General features: G+C 44.5%; 1 protein-coding gene and 1 long non-coding RNA gene across 3 annotated transcripts in view; one reads left to right on the forward strand and one right to left on the reverse strand.

Annotated features, from left to right (window-relative positions):
* The window catches only part of LOC140739888 (small conductance calcium-activated potassium channel protein 2-like), a 117,006-nt gene extending 101,861 nt beyond the window's left edge, over window positions 1-15,145 (reverse strand). Inside the window, exon 1 of one of the 2 annotated variants that reach the window (XM_073068525.1) lies at window positions 14,995-15,145. The gene's annotated coding sequence lies outside the window, so the exon portion shown is untranslated. The remainder of the gene's footprint in view (window positions 1-14,994) is intronic. The other variant, XM_073068523.1, reaches the window with a different exon arrangement.
* Window positions 15,146-15,329: 184 nt separating this feature from the next.
* On the forward strand, window positions 15,330-21,167 carry LOC140740355 (uncharacterized). The gene is made up of 2 exons (XR_012101831.1): window positions 15,330-15,926; window positions 20,232-21,167. It is a non-coding gene; the product is annotated as an uncharacterized lncRNA (long non-coding RNA).
* The last annotated feature ends 372 nt before the right edge of the window (window positions 21,168-21,539 follow it).

Here is a 21,539-nt window from a genome sequence, read left to right on the forward strand (position 1 = left end):
CAGTTCCACAATATAATACTAGTGTTAAACATGAGCTAAGCATCTCCCAGCACTGTATCCTAGTGCTTTAATTAGTCAGCACTTGTCCAGGATGTAACGGAACAGTTCTGTACCCCCATGTTATACACCCAAAATTGCAAGATTCAAATGTATTAAATCGTGTACTGGATATCAAAGTTCCTTCCCTGCTTAGCAAGCTCCTGCCTGCAAATTCTAATTGGTAAATCTCTCCCAATATTGAATGAAGTTTCTCATTACAGCTCACAGTATGGAATGTCACTGTGTGCTGCAGTGGCCCACACACCATACACACACTCACACACACACACTGACACAGACACCATATACACACACACACCATACACACACTCACACACACACACTGACACAGACACCATATACACACACACACACACACACACACACACACACACACACACACACACACACACACACACACACACACACACACACACACACACACACACACACACACACACACACACACACACACCTGCATTCTACAACAAGGTTATTGATACTAACAGATTGAATGTTGGCACTGCAGGTGTTTACCAGCTCTTTCTGCTGCCACAGGATCTGGTCACATGGAGCAGTACGAGACAGGGCCCTCAGCAGTGATCAGGATCCCGAGAGTTTCCAGACATACGCCCCAGTCAACTGAGGGCATGCTAGGGAAAAAGGTTTCATAGCTACTCTGTTTTGGGGAGAATCCTTTGCAAAGTACTATAGTTTATGATGCAAGATTTCAAATAACATTTTTGAAAATCACTGGGGCCATTGAACGTGAGCTACCTTTCAGAATCAGAATCAGGTTTATTATCATTGACCTATGTCCTGAAATTTATTATTTTGCAGCAACAGTGCAGTGCAAGACTTAAAAATCTATAAACTGCAATTATATATATAATTATATACACTACTTTATATATATATGTGTGTGTGTGTGTGTGTTTATATATATATATACACACACAGACACACACATGCGCACAATGCCTATAAAAAGTATTCACCCACCTTGGAAGTTGTCATATTTTGTTATTTTACAACATTGAATCACAGTGGATTTAATTTGGCTTTTTTTGACACTGATCAACTGAGAAAGACTCTTTCATATCAAAGTGAAAATTGATCTTACAAAGTGATCTAAATTAATTACAAATATAAAACTCAAAATAATTGATGGCATAAGTATTCACACCCTCCCCCTTTAATATGACACACCGAATTGTCACTGGTTTCAGAAGTTACATTATTAGTTAAATGGAGATCACCTGTGTGCAGTCAAAGTGTTTCAAATGATTGTAGTGAAAATACACTTCCATCTGGCAGGTCCATCTGCTGGTGAGTGGGTATCCTGGCAATAACTATACCATGAGGACAAAAGAACACTCCAACTTCATGTAAAGGTTGTTGAAAAGTACAAGTCAGGAGACGGATACAAGAAAATTTCCAAGTCACTGAATGTCTCTTGGAGTGCAGTTAAGCCAATCATCGAGAAATGGAAAGAATATGGCACAACTGTAAATCTGCCTAGAGCAGGCTGTCCACTGAGTAACCATGCAAGAAGGAGACTAGTGAGGGAGGCCACCAAGAGGCCTCTGACAACTCTGAGGGGTTTCAAGCTTCAGTGGCTGAGACGGGAGAGAGACCTGGGTGTTTCACCAGTCACAGCTTTAAGGGAGAGTGGCAAAGAGAAAGCCACTGTTGAAGAAAACTCACATGACATCTTGACTAGAGTTTGCCAGGGGCCATGTAGGAGACTCTGAAGTCAGCTGGAAGAAGGTTTTCATGGTTTGATGAAACCAAAATTGAGCTTTTTGGCTATCAGACTAAATGCTATGTTTGGCGTAAGCCAAACACTGCACATCATCAAAAACACACCATCCCTACCGTGAAGCATGGTGGTGGCTGCATCATGCTGTGGGGATGCTTCACTGGAGCAGGCCCTGGAAGGCTTGTGAAGGTAGAGGGTAAAATGAATGCAACAAAATACAGGGAAATCCTGGAGGAAAACCTGATGCAGTCTGCAAGAGAACTGCAACTTAGGACGTGATTTGTTTTCCAGCAAGATAATGACCCTAAGCATAAAGCCAAAGATACACAGGAATGGTTTAAAAACAACAATATTAACATCCTGGAGTGGCCAGGTTAGAATCCAGACCTCAGTCTAATTGAGAATTTGTGGCTAAAATTGAAAAGGGCTGTTCATTCACGATCCCCATGCAATGTGACAGAGCTTGTGCAGTTTTGTAAAGAATGGAGAAAAATTGCAGTGTCCAGATGTACAAAGCTGATACGAGACCTATCCACACAGACTCAAGCCTGTAATTGCTGCCAAAGGTGCATCTACTAAATACTGACTTGAGGGGGGTGAATACTTATGCAATCAATTATTTTGTGTTTAATAATTGTAATAAATTTAGATCCATTTGCAGAAATTTGTTGTCACTGACACAAAAGAGTCTTTTCTGTTGATCAATATCTTAAAAGCCAAATTAAATCCACTGTGAATCAATGTTGTAAAACGCTAAAACATGAAAACTTCCGGGGGGGGGGGGGGTGGAGTGGGGTGAATACTTTTTATAGCTACTGTATATTATACTATATGAATACAGAGCAAAAATAGTGAACTAGTGTTCATGGCTTGGTACATTGTCTATTCAGAAATCTGGAGGGAATGCAGAAGGAAAGAAACTGTTCCTAAACATTGAGTACATGTCTTCGGGCTCCCATACCTCCTATCTGATGGTAGTAATGAGAAGCCAGCATGTCCTGGCTTCTCAATGTAATTGCTTCCTCAATGTAATTGAGGAATTCCACTCTGTTTTATTTCACACAGCCTTCTATTTTATTCTTTCAAGTATCTCCCCTATTTTCTTTTTGGAGATGCAGTTCAGTTGCATTCATCGTACTGTCAAGCAAATTCTTGCTTGTAATAGATGTTATAATTAAACCTTGAGCAATTATCTTTTATTGTATCAGAAAGAAGGGTCTAGAGAGGTGGGATTTTCCTTAGTTTCAGGCTCTTGTCAAACTTAAGAATAAGACAAAATGTCTGCAGCAAAATACAGCACTTCCATTAACTCCAAACAAACAAACAACCAAAGGAGTGCTTTGCCAACTGGTGTGATTTAAGGGATGCAGCAGTCATCTTACACCGAGCTTTAGGGAGTGGTGTCTCATAAAGGCAGTGTCCATTATTAAGGACCTCCAGCACCCAGGGCATGCCCTTTTCTCACTGTCACCATCAGGTAGGAGGTACAGAAGCCTGAAGGCACACACTCAGTGATTCAGGAACAGCTTCTCCTCTGCCATCCGATTCCTAAATGGACATTGAATCTTTGGACACTACCTTACTTTAAAAAAAATACAGTATTTATGTTTTTGCATGTTTTTTAAAAATCTATTCAATATATGTAATTGATTTATTTGTTTATTTATTATTATTTTTTCTCTGCTAAATTATGTATTGCATTGAACTGCTGCTGCTAAGTTAACAAATTTCACGTCACATGCCGGTGATAATAAACCTGATTCTGATTCCTCACTGACATCAGAATGGGAATGGCAAGGAGCTTCCTCTTCAGCTACTGGGCAAGGGATCAATGCAGAGAATCTTCGGTTCTAATTCAATATAGTGCGGTGCGATTTTCTAACCAAGAAGACGAATGGAGCCTCCATTTAATGTTGCCACGTGAAAGTTAGCAGCTTGAGTAATGTAGCACTGCCTCGGTGCCCCAGTGGGAGTGTTAATCCGGGTTGTGGGATCACTCACTGGAATCCACTCAAGGGTTAGATCTCTGCTCACTGGGCTACAGTCTGACAGGAATTGAGGTGTAAAGTTCAAAATGAGTTATACAAATGTTTGTAGATTCATCGACTAGGATGAGGAACAGTGTGAAGAACAGAGGGTCTTGGAGGGCAGAATGGATGGTACACTGACCGTTATATAAATGAAAAACTCCATTGTCTTAAAGAGCAGGGTTCATACACACACACCAACTTAACTTGAACAGGGACTTGATGTCCAAATGCACTTAATACCAAAGATTAAGTATTTGTTAATCAGGAAAGCCTGTTCTCTTCTCTCCCCAACTATAGGTCACCAGACACCAGTTTCCTGCTTCCCAGTACACTTAACTCAGACCAAAAACATATTGGGAACCTGGATTCCATTTCTGACCTTTCTAGGAAACTTGCCTGCAACAGTTTTCATTTATATAGCACCTTTAACCAGTTAAATATCTCAAATCAAGAGAATGATTAAACAAAAAAATTGACATCAGAGCACAAAATGAATATTAGGATAGGTACCAAAAGTATGGTTGAAAAGATAGTCTATAAGGGAGAACCCATGGAAGGGAGGGGGGGCAGAAAAATTTTAGGAAGAAATTCCAGAACTTAGTACTTTGCCAGTAAAGGTACACCGCCAGTGATAGAGTTCCAGAAATCGGGAATGGGAGGATATTGGGACCACAGCTGTTTACAATTTACATCAACGATTTAGATGAAGGCATTGAGAATAACATCAGCAAGTTTGCTGATGATATTAAGCTGGGTGGCAGTGTGACATGTGATGAGGATGTTAGGAGAATTCAGGGTGACTTGGATAGGCTGGGTGAGTGGGCAGTTACTTGGCAGATGACATTTAATGTGAATAAGTGTGAGGTTATCCACTTTGGGTGTAAGAACAGGAAGGCAGATTATTATCTGAACAGTGTAGAGTTAGGTAAGGGAGAAATACAAAGAGATCTAGGAGTCCTTGTTCATCAGTCACTGAAGGTGAATGAGCAAGTGCAGCAGGCAGTGAAGAAGGCTAATGGAATGTTGGCCTTTATTACAAAAGGGAATTGAATACAAGAGCAAGGAAATCCTCTTGCATTTGTACAGAGCCCTGGTGAGACCACACCTGGGGTATTGTGTACAGTTTTGGTCTCCAGGGTTAAGGAAGGACATCCTGGCTGTAGAGGAAGTGCAGCGTAGATTCACAAGGTTACTTCCTGGAATGTCCAGACTGTCTTATACAGAGAGATTAGAGAGACTGGGCTGGTACACGCTGGAATTAAGGAGATTGAGAGGGGATCTGATTGCAACATATAAGATTATTAAGGGATTGGACAAGATAGAGGTAGGAAATATGTTCCAGATGCTGGGAGAGTCCAGTACCAGAGGGCATGGATTAAGAATAAGGGGTAGGTCATTTAGGACAGAGTTAAGGAAAAACTTCTTCTCCCAGAGAGTTGTGGGGGTCTGGAATGCACTGCCTCAGAAGGCAGTGGAGGCCAATTCTCTGGATGCTTTCAAGAAGGAGCTAGATAGGTATCTTATGGATAGGGGAATCAAGGGATATGGGGACAAGGCAGGAACCAGGTATTGATAGTAGATGATCAGCCAAGATCTCAGAATGGCGGTGCAGGCTCGAAGGGCCGAATGGTCTACTTCTGCACCTATTGCCTATTGATATCTGGTAAACTTTGGGGGAAACTGGAGCAGCACCAATGGGATGGGTGAGGAAGCTGTCATTAGGAATGTGCTGTCTGAAAGCAGGGGCAGAAGCAGATTCAACAGGAGCTTTCAAAGGTGAATTAGAGAATTACCTCACAGGGGAGAAACCCAAAAGGCTGTGAGGAAAGAGAAGGGACGAGGACTTAATGGATGGTTGTTGAGAGAAACTGATGTAGACTCTTCTGACGTGATTCTGCATGACATGCTATGTGCAGAGTATTCCACATTGTTAAATATGCAATATAATAAAAAATAAAGCATTGTACATTAATCAATAAACAGAAAGTAGGAAATGGTATCTTCTACAATGTTTCAGAATCATATGATGGCTTGTTATGATGATGTGACTTCCTGAAAGAGCCATAGCCTCATCAGTTCTTTTGAACCACAACCAACTAGTAGACAGAGCAACCAATTTTAGCACAAAAAGTTCTGATGAAAGGTTATCAACCCAAATCATTAACTTGTTTCTCTTCCCACGGATGATCCCTAACCTATGGAGTATTTCCGGCATTTTCTTTTTCTAATGCACATTGCAAAATCCCATGAACTTAAACATGTGATTCCAAGCAGTCTTAAAGAATCAAAGGAAGCACTGAAGCCCATTTTAAAGTGACAGGATTGAAAGCTGAACATGTAAAACCTGTACAGTCCATTGATTAGCCCATACATTGCAAGCGGATCTCGACAGGCTCTCAATATGACAGCAGAAGTTGCAGATACACTGGAGGAAGATACTTGACAATGGAGATCCTCAGAGGAAGGATGTTTCTTCTCATGGAGGAGTCTAAATTGGTGGGGAGGGCACAGAATAGTTTTGGCATGAGGGATCACTCTTTTAACAAAGGTGAAAAGGAATTTCATCTCCCAGAGAGTTACGAATCTTTGGCATTCTCTAACCTAGAAAGCTATGAAAGTAGAGTCACTGAATGCATTCAAGGCTGAAACACACTGATAGTTGGACTACTGGGAGCTAATGGCTATGGGAAGCCTGCAGGAATGTGAAGCTGGGGCAGGTTCAAATTTTCTATAGTATCACTGAGTGACAAAGTAGGCTTGAGCGAGCAAGCAACCCTGCTTCTACTGCTTAAATAATAAACCAAATGGAATTACTACATTGAGACTGGAACAAAAAAATGTTACAACTACAAGCAAGTCAAGTAGGCTGAGAGTCCATTCATAATTCAGTGAAGACTGGTTTGGCCTGATGGAAAACAAATAAAATAGCAGATGCTGGAATCTAATGCAAAAACAAGCTTGCTGGAAGAACTCAACTAGCCAAGCAGCAGTTGTGGAAAGAGATATCAGTCAGTGTTTTGGGTGGGAGATGCTTCTTCGAACTTCCAATCAGCACTTTAGGTCAACAATGCTTCCTCAGAACTTTCAGTCTTGGTTTTGACTCAATAACCCTTCCTTAGAACTCCCAGTCATCATTTTGACTCAATAACCCTTCCTCAGAACTCCCAGTCATTGGTTTGGATCAACAATTCTTTCTCAGAAATCCCAATCAATGTTACATAGTACACAGAACAGTGCAGCTTTGAGCAGGTCATTTAGCCCATGATGATATGCTGATTTTGATGCCAATGTTCTCCTCCTGTGTATCCTCTATAACCCTCGATAGTCTTGTATCTATCTAAAAGCCTCTAAACTCTGCCAAATTGCCTGATTCCACTACTACTCCTGTTAACTTACTCCAGACACCTGCCATTTTGGGCATAGAAAGCTTACCCCCTCATGTCACCGTTAAACGTTCACCCGCCCCTAACTTTAAAAGCATATTCTCTGGTGTTTGCCATTTCTACCCTGGGGGGAGAGCCCAACTCTCTACTCTGCCTATGCCTCTCTCATAATTTTCTAAATCTCTATCAGGTCTGCTCTCAGCTTGCAGCTCCCTAGGGAGAACAACCTCTGTTATCAAACCTTGTAGCTCACTCACTGTAACTCAGGCAGCATCCTGGTAAACCTCTTCAGCACCGTCTCCGCAGTCTCCACAACCTTCTATAACAGGGCAAACAGGACTGCATGCAAAACTCCAAGTGCAGACTGACCATAGGGTTATATATCTGCAGCATAACTTCCTTACCCTCTGGTCAACACCTCCACCCACGAAGGCAAGCATCCCATATGCCTTCTTTATCACCTGCACAGCCATTTTCAGTGAGCTATGGACCTGGAACTCAAGATTCCCCTGAACCTCAGCACCCATTAAGGGGTCTGTATACTTTCTCCTTTCATTTGACCTCTCAAAGCATAACACCCCACACTTGCCTGGATTAAACACCATCTGCCACTTATCTGCCCATGTCTAACTGATATATATCCCACTGTATTCTTTGATATTCCTTTACACTGTCCATAACTCCACCAACCTTAGCATCATCTGCAAACATACTAAGCCACCCATCTGCATTTTGATCCAAATTATTGATGTATATCACAAACAACTGAGCCTTGAGGAACACCCCAATCACAGAGCTCCAGCCAGAATAACACTCTTCCATTTCTAAGGCATCTATGAGCAAGTGTACTCTGAATTTCAACTTGCAATTCACTCTGGAATTCAGGCATCTTTATCTTCTGAATAGACCTACCATGGGGAACCTTATCAAAGGCCTCGCTAAAGCCCATGTAGCTAACATCCACTGCCTTATCCTCATTAAGCCCCTTTGTCACCTCCTCAAAGATACTCAATCAAGTTTGTAAGGCATGACCTGCACTGTGCAAAGCCATGCTGACTGTCCCTAAGCAGTTGGTGCCTTTCCAAATGTGCACAAATCCCATTCCTCAGCATCCTCTCCAATAGCCTCCCTGATGTGAGGCTTATAATTACTTGGATTATTCCTGTTTGCTTTCTTGAACATAGGCACAATGTTGTGGGTCAGCAACCCTTCCTCAGAATTAAGGAAAGCTCTCTAACCCAAAATGCTGACAGCTTTTTCTTTCCATAACACTGCCTGACTGGCTAAATTCTTCCAATGTTTCAGTTTCCTTTGACCTGATATAAGTGTTTCAAACTGTAAATAAGATTGATGGAGCAGACAGGGAAAACGTTCCCATTTATGGGGGTAGATCAAGGCTTGCCAACGCACTGAAAATACAGTAAGTAATTGAGAGGAAACCTCTTTGCCTAGTGGGTGGACAGAATGCGCAATTTGCTCCCACAACGAGAAGCTGGAAGAATGACAGACAAGTTAAGGGGAAACGTACAAAAGAGAAAGGATCAGGAGGATGTGGTGATAGGGTGAAATGAGTGTTGGGAGGAGAATGGTGTGGAGCAAAGACACTGGGATTGAGGAGCCCGTTTCCCCGTTTTTGTGATGTGAGCTACCTGGGCGCCAGACCAAGCGGCTTCATGAGGGAACTATCAAGGGAACAGAAGCAATGAGGTACACACAATCAGCAGGAAGAACTCAGTGCACCGAACAGCATAGGTGGGAGGGAAGAATTGCTGACAGTTTGGACTGGATCCCTGCATTGAGAATACTGAAGTGAAAAGGCCAGCACTGAGAGAAGGTGGCGAGGAAGGATTCCAAGGTAATTGGTGAACTGGGGAGAAGTGTAAGACGGCAGGCAGGTAGGAGTGTTGGAAGACTGTTCCAGCTGAATGATGGATAGGGACAGAGAAGCAGAGAGGGGAAAAGTGGGGGGGGGGGGGGAACAATAAATGGAGCAAGACGCACAGAATGCCGAGGGACTCAGCACTCAGAAAGCATCTAAACAGACAGGGAAATAAACCCAGGCCAAGACCCTCGTAAGGGGGAGGGGGAGTGTGCAGGTGGGAGCTGCTGGAGGGAGATAAGCAGGAACAAGAGTACTGGATTCTGATAAGTAAAGGAGGTGAAAATGGGAACTGGAAAATGGAGGAGAAGGAAGGGGTGACTGACATTTGGAACCAGATAGGAGTAGAGGAACTGTGTGTGAAATTGGTGGATGGAGAATGTGGAAGGAAACTCTGATTGCGTGAAGGAGGGCTAAGGGGAGGGTTGGATGGGGGACTGGAGGGTTATTATGACTGGAGTTCTATGATCAGGGGTGTTCCACAAGGGGGGTGGGGGGTAGAGGGAAAAGAAGACCTAAAAGGGAACGGGTGACCTAAAATTAGAAAACTCGATGTTCAGGCCATTGGGTTGTAGACTACCCAGGCAGCGCAAAGTGTTGCTCATGGACATAATGTTTATAGTTTTCTTATAAGTGGGAAGGGAAGCAGCAAAGACAAAAAGGAAAAGAGGCAAGAAGGTCAAAAGCAAAGAATAAGAATGGAGCGGGCAATTGAGACAGTGAGGAGGGAGAGCAGATGGGGGAGTAGTGGGAGCAGGAGCAAGTTGGTGAGGGAGGGAAGAAGATGAGGTGGAGGGAATTCAGCCAGGACAGGAGAGCAGAGAGGGAGTTAGAGGAAGGAGGGGGAGGGAACAGTTGAAGGAAGAAGGGAGAGGAAGAGAGCCAGTGACAGTAGGAGGGAAGAAATGAGATAGAGGGCAGCTTACCATGCACCAGGAGGGCAGTTTGGCTGAATAATGGGTGAAATAAATACTAATAATGAGCAGAAAGATGTAGAAGAGTCAGGTTCTCCACCTTCACCAGTGACAAATTGGTGGGCAATACTCCATGGCCTCAACAATGACGTATTGAGAGTGGATTTTTGAGGCCAATGGAGAGATCTTTTCATGTTGGTACTAAAGATTTTAAGATATAATCTTCAGTTAAGGCAGCAATTTGTTAAAAATTTAAGGGTAATATTTGATTAGCACAGGAGGGGAATAAGTTTAGAGACAGAATTGGCCTCTCATTTATTACATATTCAATCTGGTATAGGCTGATTTCTATCTTAACCACAGTTACATGATTTGGTTCTGTAAGTTATAACACTCTTACTCAATAAAGCTAGTGCTCTCAAGTCTCTCATTTTATTTAACATGAAAACTCATGTGAGGAAGGGAATCCCAGATTTCCACTACCTATTGTATGAAGAAGTTTTCTGAATCTTATTTAAGGTTATGGCTCACTGTTGCAGACTACCCCCTTTCACAATGAATTGCTTTCTCTCTTGCTCTCTCTATTCACTGAATTATATTAATCATCTTCAATGCTTGAACTGGATCACCCCTTAATGTGTAGCGGTTAGCGCGACAGTCCTATAGGTCAGAACGTTAGAGTTTGGAGTTCGATTTCCGGCGCAGTCTGGTAAGCAAGTTTGTATGTTCCTCCCCGTGTTTAAGTGGGGCTTTCTCTGGGTGCTCCAGTTTCCAAAGACATACCGGTTAGTAGGTTGATTCATCATTGTAAATTTTGTCATGATAAGGCTACAGTTAAATTGGTGGGGGTTACTGGGCAGTACGGCTTGAAGAGCTCTTTCTGCACTGTATCTCTAAATAAATAAATAATCTGTGCTCAGGGTTATGTAAACCCAATCTACACGACCTCATAAGCTAACTCTTTCATTCTAACTACCATTCTAAGATCCAGAAGACACCTCCCCAAGGTGAATCTTTGCTTGCTGAGGGTCAATGGTGAAAACTGAAGCCTGTTACACCAAGTGGGGGTCTAAGCAGGGTTCAAGTATGGCTGAAAACTTTTTTGGTCCTCTTTTCAACAAAACACTCATTAGTGATAACGTTTAAGACACAAAATATCTAACAGGTGGGTAGCAGTGGTATGTAGTACAGCCAGGAGACATTGCTTGGGCTTATTTACTACTTAGGACTTTATCGTTTAGTGGCATGTACACAATTCCTTCCTGCTTCTGTGCCAGAAGTTCAACCACTCATCTTTTTCATTGAGGCAGCAAAGCAGCTGCAACAGGGAAAAGGGACCTGATTTGCTGCATTGAAAGGCAGAGCCTTTATTCAATTATTTGAAGCGATTACATACTTGAATCACAAAATTGATGCACCGGACACGCACAATTTTCTTAGCATGTGCTGCAGACTGCGGTCTCGCTGAGAACTTGGGGACCTGATGACATTTACTCTGCACAGTAACAGATGAATATACTGTCCATCTTGGACAAAGCAGCCTCCCTCCCTAAAACATCCTTCCCTTCAACATCAAGTGCACTGTGGCTGTAGCATGTGCAGCTATAGAAAGTACTGCAGCAACTAGCACAGATTATTCTAACACTACCTACAATGATCAACGAGAAGGACAAGGGGCAGTACATCACCAGATATACTCCTTCATTCACACTGGTTTCAACTCCTGAAACTCCCTCAGCAACAACATTATAAGTCCCCTCACCAGAGGATCCGCAATGTCTTAAGAAGGTGGCTCACCGCCACCTTGTCAGAGACAATTAGCAACAGGCATTGACTGCTTGGCAGTGCCAAGTACCCAAAATTAATTGGCCAATAATCTCAGAGAAAAAGTTATGGAGTTAAATGAAATAGAGATGAGGGATATGGGAAGAAGTGGGTGCTGCAGTTGAGGTGATGGGGGAAAGGATGGTATGTATGATAGCTCACCTGTAGGTGGGGGCTGAACAATATGAGAAAGATGGTGACTTGGTTGGCTGGAAGATATGGGAGAAGGTGTAGGAGCACAGAATGCACAGAAGGTGCATCAGTGGGCTTTAGGATATCGAAGGTAGTCAATGGGTGGGATTGGTGGATATGGGGAGATGGAGAGTGGGTGGGATTGGTGGATATCAGGAGATGGTGGGTGGGACTGGTGGAGGGGACTGGTGGAAATGGGGAGATGGTGAATGGGATCGATGGATATGGGGAGATGGTGGGTTGGTGGGTGGGGTGGATATGGGGAGATGGGTGGGTATGTTGGGGATATGGGGAGATGGTGGGTGGGCTGGAGGATATGGGGAGATGGTGAGTATGTTGTAGGATATGGGGGAGATGGTGGGTTTGTTGGGGATATGGGGACCATGGTGGGTATGTTGGGGGATATGGGCAGATGGTGGGTGGTTTGGAGGAAATGGGGAGATGGTGGGTATGTTGGGGGATATGGGGGAGATGGTGGGTTTGTTGGGGGATATGGGGAGATGTGGGTATGTTGGGGGTATGGGGAGATGGTGGTATGTTGGGGGTATGGGGAGATGGTGGGGTATGTTGGGGGATATGGGGAGATGGTGGGTATGTTGGGGGGATATGGGGAGATGGTGGGTATGTTGGGGGATATGGGGAGACGGTGGGTGGGATTGGTGGAATTGGAAGATGGTTGGTGGGTTGGAAAACTAGTGCATCTTTCTCGATCGTTAGAAATTATCCCTTCTGATGCAGGCAGTTACAGTGCGAATGCTGAGGAAACAATGCAGTCAGTAGCCTGTCATCTATAATGCCGCTAAATGTTTAATTATGTATATTGAATAGTGGTTCAACATAGAACAAATCTTCGAGATTATTGACCTCCTCAGTTCTGGTCCCTTGGGCATGTTTGATATAAAAATGTAAATACCGAATGTGAAAGATATGTTTGAATTCTGACGACAGATTGGATTCGCCGTTTTTGCAGGTCGCTGCAGGGGCACAGTCCCCACTAAGTATAAATCACGAGTTTCTGGTTGCGAGGCATGATCTTGGGGATTTGAGAGAAGTGGTGGTCGATCGGGGTGGGCGGGGAGGGCTGGATGCACGGGCTCCTCTGCCTGACGTTGCCTGGAGCGGTTTGGGTACATTTCTGCCCTTTAACCCACTAGTGTGGATGTCAGGACGCTCGTGTATCACAGGGGAATGCGCTTCACCGACAGCCCCTCGCGTCCGCACAGAAGCCCCTCGCAAATGCCCCGAACCTTTTGCAAAAGCAGACAAGCGGACAGTGCAGCTGCACGGAGGACTACTCAGGGCTTTGTTCGCTCGCTTGTTCGGTGTCATTGCTCGCCGCAGACTCAGTAATGGGGGGCTGGCGGAACTTCGAGGGAAACGCGAAAAACTGCTGTAGAGCAGAATGTCACTCATCGACACTGAGCGGCTTTCCCTGGTCAGCGGCAACAGAGGAGATTGCCAGTCGCGACATTTGGTGATGAGGCACCCACCACCACTCACCCCCACCCTTCTCCTTCCCTCCCCGTGTATTCTGGAACCGGGGTACCGACTGCAGCATTAGACGGAGCGCATGGGATGGGGAAAGTGCCTCGTGGATACGTGGGAATTGAAAGCACCGCACCTCTTCCATTTCCCGTAAACGCACCCAGGGGAGAGACGGGGGGTGGGGGAGAGAGCGAGAGGGATGGAGAGGAGGGAGGGGGGGGAGAGGGTGAGGGCGGGAGAGAGGACGGCGGGGGAGAAGGAGGGAGGGGAGAAGGAGGAGAGAGAGAGAGGAAGGGAAGGACAGGGAGGGAGGGGAGAGAGTGCGAGAGACAGAAGATAGACGCATTGACAGACGTGAAGAAAGAGAGGCTCACACACATACGCTCATACAGACACACTCTGAGACTGAGACAGCGTGACAGAGACTCTCACGCCCCCTAAACACATGCAGGCACACACTCGCTCACATATCCAGAGTGATGTTTGTGTGTGTGTGTGGGGGGGGGGGGGTGGATTCGTAGAGGAGAGATATAAAGACAAATATAGAGGGAAAGAGGCGGACAGATGAACACACACACACACTATCAGACAGACAGGGAGACATACACAAACCCGCTGAAACTGACAAGCAGCGCGACAGAGACACAGGGACTGAACACCCAGGCACACACTCACAGACACACACGCACAAACTCACTCACACAGTGACGCACAGGGGAGCAGCAGTGCGATATCACACCGCCCGCCTCTCCTTCCAACAGAATGGGTTTACAGACTCGCATTCTTCGCAGAGAACAGAGTGTCCAGCGACATCCGCAAGCAGGCCTCGGCTGCTTAACCGAGCCCGGGGGCAAGCAGCCGGTGTTCCCGGGCATTGATTCCGCGTGCTCTGCGGAATTGCCGGGTGCAGGCACCAGAGGTCCCGCGATAAACACTTATAAACATTCAGAGATGGTTGAGTGGAAAGGATAGGAAGAAGACAAGAGTGTCCTCAGAACAGCGTGCGTGTCCCTTTTCCTTCTCTTGCCTCACCTGTGTGTGTGTGTGTGTGTGTGTGTGTGTGTGTGTGTGTGTACGCGCGTTTCTCTCTCTCTCTCTCTCTCTCTCTCTCTCTCTCTCTCTCTCTCTCTCTCTCTCTCTCTCTCTCTCTCTCTCTCTCTCTCTCTCTCTCTCTCTCTCTCTCTTCTCTCTCTCTCCTCTCTCTCTCCTCTCTCTCTCTCCTCCTCTCTCTCTCTCTCTCTCTCTCTCTCTCTCTCTCTCCATCCATACATATGCCTTGAGTGTTCTCCATCCTTAGGTTTTAAAACGTTTCTTTCTCTGCCCGTTTGCGTGACTCCCTGTTTCCTCAATCCATCTCTCTCTTTCTCCCTCTCTCTCTTTCTGTCTATCTCGGTGTATGCATGAATGTCTCTCCCTCTCTCTCTCTCTATCACTGATTGCCTCACGCTCTCCCCCCTCTCTCACTGTCTGCGAGGAGACTCCTTACCTGGTATTCTCCGGACTGGTTCTGGTTGCCGTGCCAGCAGTGTCCTGTGCAGACCCTGGTTCTTGTGCTGACAGTTGCAGTGGTGCTGGTGCTGAGGCTGCGCTCCGCTCCCCCGACCCGGCCCCGCTGCGCCCCGATCCCCCGCACGCTCCATGACTCCGCCGGCTGCGCACTGCAGCGCGCCCGGGACCTGCGCCACACTCGGGCTCCCACGGCCCAGGCTGCCGGTCTCATTGGCCGCCCGGACCAAAACAACTCGCATGACGTTACCTTTAAACAAACCCCCTCCCCTACCCCCAAAATATTAAAGGGGCCACTTGCTGACTAGCGCTCAATCAGACAGTCCATAGTATTACCCTGCGGAGTGGGAGAACTAGCGCCAGGGAAGCAATAAATGAAGCGATCATCCCAGGATTAAATTTTAACCCGCAATCCAATTATATTATAGTTTCACACTCAGGGTTGGTATCTATAACAGCCTCAAAAGGATCACCAATTTGCAAAGCCGTAAACTAAACCAGCCTGGTATGGGGAAGAAGAGTTTAGCGGAGCCCGGATAAGGTACTAAAGCACACTCATCTCCAGCGCCTGTATCCTACATCCTGGTCTGGGATGGGGCAACGAGCCGGTGCCCTGAATCTGGAGCAGACGCGATCTGCTCTGCGGCCAGCGTCAAGAGGATGGACAGTCTCGGAGAAGCAGCTCTGGAATCGCTCCAAACCCTAGATTAAAAAAAATAAGAGAGTTGTCACATTGGTTTGCCGGTTGAGAGATTTCATTCCAGTTGAAGGTATTCAGAACGGGTTGCTGCAGAACACAATCTTCTCAGACCTCAAAGATGACATTCACCATTGATTTCACTATGAGGAAAATGGTGCTTGAAGATCAAGGTCTCAAATGTGGTTTAAAGCTCGTGGTTTAACTAGGCAGCGGTGAGTCCTGCGCTCCTGCACGCTTCTGAGACTTGGGCAGTACAAGAAAGCACTGTAGAGGTACCATTAACCCCCTCGCTGGCAGGAGCAGTAAACAATGTGCGGTGGGTTGAGCAACGTCTCTGGGGGGGGGGGGGGATTATCAACATAATCTTACACTAGAACATCTTAGTCGTATGAAACACCAGCAATTTGTGTCCCCCTGCCCCCCGCCAATGTTATTCAGCCCGTTGAGTTCCTTCATTTGGTTGCTCCAGATTCCCAGCGTCTGCATTTCTCTCGTGCCTCCGATTTGAGGGAATTCCTAGCCCATGACCGTGAGAGAAGAAGCTCATTCACCATGCTGTCAGCAGGCTGGAGTCCCCGTGGCAAGAGCCCAGAGTAAATATGCTAATGAATGGACCCCCTTACAAACCACACATCCTCTCATCCCTGCCTGGCACAATCAGTGGTTCTGATACTGGCCCCATCACACGTGCTGGAGCCACAGAACAGAAGTGGGGCAGTTCTCCTTCAATTCCAAGGAACTGCTTAAGAACAATTCACTTCCCATCATTTAATCCCTCTCTAGCCTTTTTGACACCTTGCTCCATCTTAAAACCCTGAAATTCAAGCAGTTAAGTTCCTCACTGTCAATTTGGTAACACAATATGCTCATATCTCTATATCTGACATTTCTCAATGATCATCAGTACATGTTTAATGGCCATCAACTATCTTTGCGGCTTTACTTTATGCATCTGTTAAAAACTTCCATAATTTTGAATGCTTCAACTTTAGAAGAGAGTAGAGGAGGAATTTCTTTAGCCAGAGGCTGGTGAATCTGTGGAATTCATTGTCACAGATGACTATGGAGGCTAAGACATTGGATATCTTTAAAGTGGAGGCTGATAGTTTCTCGATTAGTGAGGGTGCCAAATGTTATAGGAGAATGAGGTTTGGAGGAATTGTAAATCAACCATGATGGAATGGTGGAGCAAATTCATTGAGCCAAATGGCCAAATCCTGCTCCTATGTCAGTTTAATCTTACTTAATTTCCTCAGTTCCAGCAATAACCCGTAACTGTCCGGACCTTTTCGCAGAATACAATGCCCTGGGAACCCTCCAGAAATGCTATTGGTAAGAAAGCCTGACCACAGAGCAGATAACCAAATGTTTTTAAGGTAAAATTGGATAGGTATATGGATAGGAAAGGAGTGGAGGGTTATGGGCTGAGTGCGGGTAGGTGGGACTAGGTGAGATTAAGAGTTCGGCACGGACTAGGAGGGCCGGAATGGCCTGTTTCCGTGCTGTGATTGTTGTATGGTTTATATGGTTATATGGTTTGGGTAAATAGATTTCAAGGTGCATCTTAAGCCGGTACAAGGTGGAGATTTGGGGAGGGAATTCCAGAGCTCCAGGCCTGACACAGGAGTCAGCAGTGAAAGGGTTAAACTGGATCTGTCAAGAAGCAAGAATTAGAGAAGTCTGCCGTTCTTGAAGGATTTCAGGCCGGACATTGACAGAAATGATGTCATCGAAGACTTTCTAAAGAAGGCTGAGAATTTTAAAATTAAAGCAATCCAGGATCCCATGCCAAAGGGCTGAGTGAACGTGTGGGGTAATGTTCGATTGGGTAAGAGTTTAGATATAGACAGTAGGATCTAATGAGCTCAATGTAAGGATGATGGCTTGCTGCCACCAGAAAATGGAGCCCATTGTAGAGTTAATAAAGGCATCGATGAGGTTCCAGCTCAAGATGAAGGTGCAATTCATGGATGCTAAGAAGGTCAAAGCTGCCAGGCTTGTTGAGGGTTTGGGAATGGATGGATGGCTGACACTTTCATGGTGATATATAGTATAGCATCAAGGTTGGCAGCAGATGGTGAGGTTCAGATAGTGGGGAGGGAAGTGTTGGAGTCAATGACTAGGTAACGGATTGCAACAGGGATTTAAGGCATCTTTGGAATTTCCAGTTGGACGAAAATTCTGCTCATCCAGTCGCGGATGTTAGACAATGTGAAAAGTGAGGTATTGAGCTTTGGAGCAAGGTGTCATGAGAAGGTATCATTAGGACACATGAAAAATGATGTTGAAGTGGACAGGAATAGATCTTTGGGGAACGCTAACAGGAAACATAGTGAACATGAAGTGAAGACAGCTGTAGCTGATACCGCAGTTATGGTTAGACAGAGAAGAATGGAAGAATGTTGCTCCATCCATATCAATGAAGCAAAATTGTCCTCAAAGTGCTGGACATGCGGAGAACAATCCCGATAGAAAGCACATGAAGCAATGACTGGAAAAAGGAAACAGTGCTTAGTTATATTTATTTCAATGAATTATGGCTGGGGAATTAATGCAATGCAGTGAGGGCACATATGTAGGAGGGGTATTTCACAGTGAAATTTACAAAACCATGGTTGAATAATCAGAATCAGAATCAGGTTTATGATCACCAGCGTGTGACATGAAATTTCTTAATTTAGCAGCAGCAGTTCAATGCAGTACATAATCCTGCAGAGAGAGAAAATAAATAAATAAACAAACAAACAAACAAACAAGTTAATCAATTATGTATATTGAATAGATGAAAAATGTGCAAAAACTGAAATACTGTATATTAAAAAAAAGTGAGGTAGTGTCCAAAGATTCAATGTCCATTTAGGAATCGGATGGCAGAGGGGAAGAAGCTGTTCCTGAATTGCTGAGTGTGTGGCTTCAGGCTTCTGTACCTCTTACCTGATGGTAACAGTGAGAAAAGGGCATTCCCTGGGTGCTGGGGGTCCTTAATAATGGATGCTGTCTTTCTGAGACACCGCTCCCTGAAGATGTCCTGGGTACTTTGTAGGCTAGTACCCAAGATGGAGCTGACTAGATTTACAACCTTCTGCAGCTTCTTTCAGTCCTGTGCAGTAGCCCCTCCATACCAGACAGTGATGCAGCCTGTCAGCATGCTCTCCACAGTACAACTATACAAGTTTTTGAGTGTATTTGTTGACATGCCAAATCTCCTTAAACTCCTAATAAAGTATAGCCGCTGTCTTGCCTTCTTTATAACTACATCGATATGTTGGGACCAGGTTAGATCCTCAGAGATCTTGACACCTAGGAACTTGAAACTGCTCACTCTCTCCACTTCTGATCCCTCTATGAGGATTGGTGTGTGTTCCTTCATCTTACCCTTCCCGAATTCCACAATCAGCTCTTTCATCTTACTGACGTTGAGTGCCAGGTTGTTGCTGTAGCACCATTCCACTAGTTGGCATATCTCACTCCTGTATGTCCTCTCGTCACCACCTGAGATTCTACCAACAATGGTTGTATTGTCAGCAAATTTATAGATGGTATTTGAGCTACGCCTAGCCACACAGTTATATGTATATAGAGAGTAGAGCAGTGGGCTAAGCACACACCCCTGAGGTGCGCCAGTGTTGATAGTCAGTGAGGAGGATATGTTATCACCAATCTGCACAGATTGTGGTCTTCCAGTTAGGAAGTTGAGGATCCAATTGCAGAGGGAGGTACAGAGGCCCAGGTTCTGCAACATCTCAATCAGGATCGTGGGAATGATGGTATTATATACTGAGTTATAGTCGATGAACAGCAGCTACAGTTGATAATTGGCCTACATTCCTGATTACATACAAGTTGAGGGATTGGGGGTATGTAGCAACGTGAGGAAGGATGACATTACACAGATGGAGAGCTAGCTCAGAAACTGGATATTTCTGCTTAACCAGCTAATCCATATCAACATTTATACACCACTCAGGTCTCTTGTCTTTGCTCATCCAAATCAATCACTGAGCTATATGTCTCCCTCTCTGTGTGTACTTGTCTTGCCTCCCTTTAAACATACCTATATTACAACTCACCTGTGAAAATATTCTCTGCACCATCTCCAGTGCCTCCAGATCCTTTTTAGAAAAGTAACCAGAACTGTAGGCAATGTTCCTAAATGTAGGCTGACCAAGAATTGACACTGGTGTAGGATAACACCCATACTTATCTATCCTTCTAGAAATAACCCTTAGTGCTAGGTTTATTTTTCTATGACCTTCCTATAAAAGTTGGGGTACAATTTTTAGTGACCAGTGTATTTATACAAACTAGGGTATATTCCTTTAATTTTATACCTGACTTGCATTGCCCAAGTAGTAAGCAACCTCATCAATCTCCCTACAAAAATGTAATATCCTTACAATTGAACTTCACTTGCCAATTATTTGCCCATTCTGCAATATTATTAATGGCCCTTTATAATGTGCTTCCATCTTGCACAATATTGAAAGTCCTACTAATCTGCATTTTTCTTTTCCAAGGTGTACATCACCGCTGTAAATTGTGAACAGCCATGGCTTGAATTAATCCTTATGGAACATTGTACCTACCTTCCATTGTGAATTGTTACATCTTGACTCCTGCTCTCTGCTTCCTGCTCTGAAGCTGAAAGATCAACCGATAGGATCATGTGGATTGGATACCCAAACTCTGGACTCCTCAATACCCAAAGCCTGGACTGACACCTTGCCCTACTGTCCTGTTTATTATTTATTGTAATGCCTGCACTGTTTTTGTGTCATGTAACACCATGATCCTGAAAAACGTTGTCTCATTTTTACTATGCACTGTACCAGCAGTTATGGTCAAAATGACAATAAAAGTTGACTTGACTTGACTTGATAGAGAAACAAAAAAGGGGCCATCATATTGATGGAGGTGTACAACTCGAGGAGATGATCAAAAGGAAATAAAGGACATAAAAAGCAATCAAGATCACAGAGGGACAGAATAACAACCTTATAACGACTTCCCTGAAGAATCAGAGGAGAAACAGGGTAATGTGAACCCCGGGTTTTAACCATTGGAACAAAAGGAACTGAGGGATTTCATTGAAGCGTATGAAAGTTATGAGACACCTGGACAGCGTGAATAGGAAGAACACACACAGGGAGAAGATGGAGTGTTTATTCCACAGGGATCAGTGCTGGGACAACTGTTGTTCAGAATTTATTATGATAATTTAAATTCAGGAAGAGAAATTAATTGCTGGGATGATTAGAGAAGGAGTTGAGAGAAACATACACAAAGAATAGTAGGAACAGAAACTCTCACTGCATTTTAACTCCCTCTGAATGAGCCTTTAAAACTGGGAGATGTAAGTAACAAAAACCATTTTTGGTTGGCATGGGATTGATGGGCTGAACAGCTGCTTAACGTGCTGTACATTCTTACAATTTAATAAAATGGTATGAAGATTAAGAGAGGAGATTTGATCATCAATTACCCTAACTATTACATTATGCTGTTTTGAAAGCTAGTAGCTCATGTTCTCAGTTATTCTAGGAATTGGTGGGCCTGATAAACTCTAGTTGGGCAAGGCTGCTGCTATTACACATGGAGCTGGGATATGAGTTGGGCAGGGTATGATGGCATTGGTCATGAATGGGTTCCTGTCATTGCAATTGGACTTTGATTTGGATAAGTTTATTCCACTTCACCATCTCCTTTCCAATGGACAGAGTCACAATATAGGACATTGTGTTGCGGAACTCTCCAAAAAGTAAAAAAAAATATTTTGTTTCTTACTGTGGGTGAGGATGTCACTAGAAAACCTAACATTTGCTGTC

The sequence above is a fragment of the Hemitrygon akajei genome, chromosome 16 (assembly GCF_048418815.1).
Source record: "Hemitrygon akajei chromosome 16, sHemAka1.3, whole genome shotgun sequence".
NCBI lineage: Eukaryota > Metazoa > Chordata > Chondrichthyes > Myliobatiformes > Dasyatidae > Hemitrygon > Hemitrygon akajei.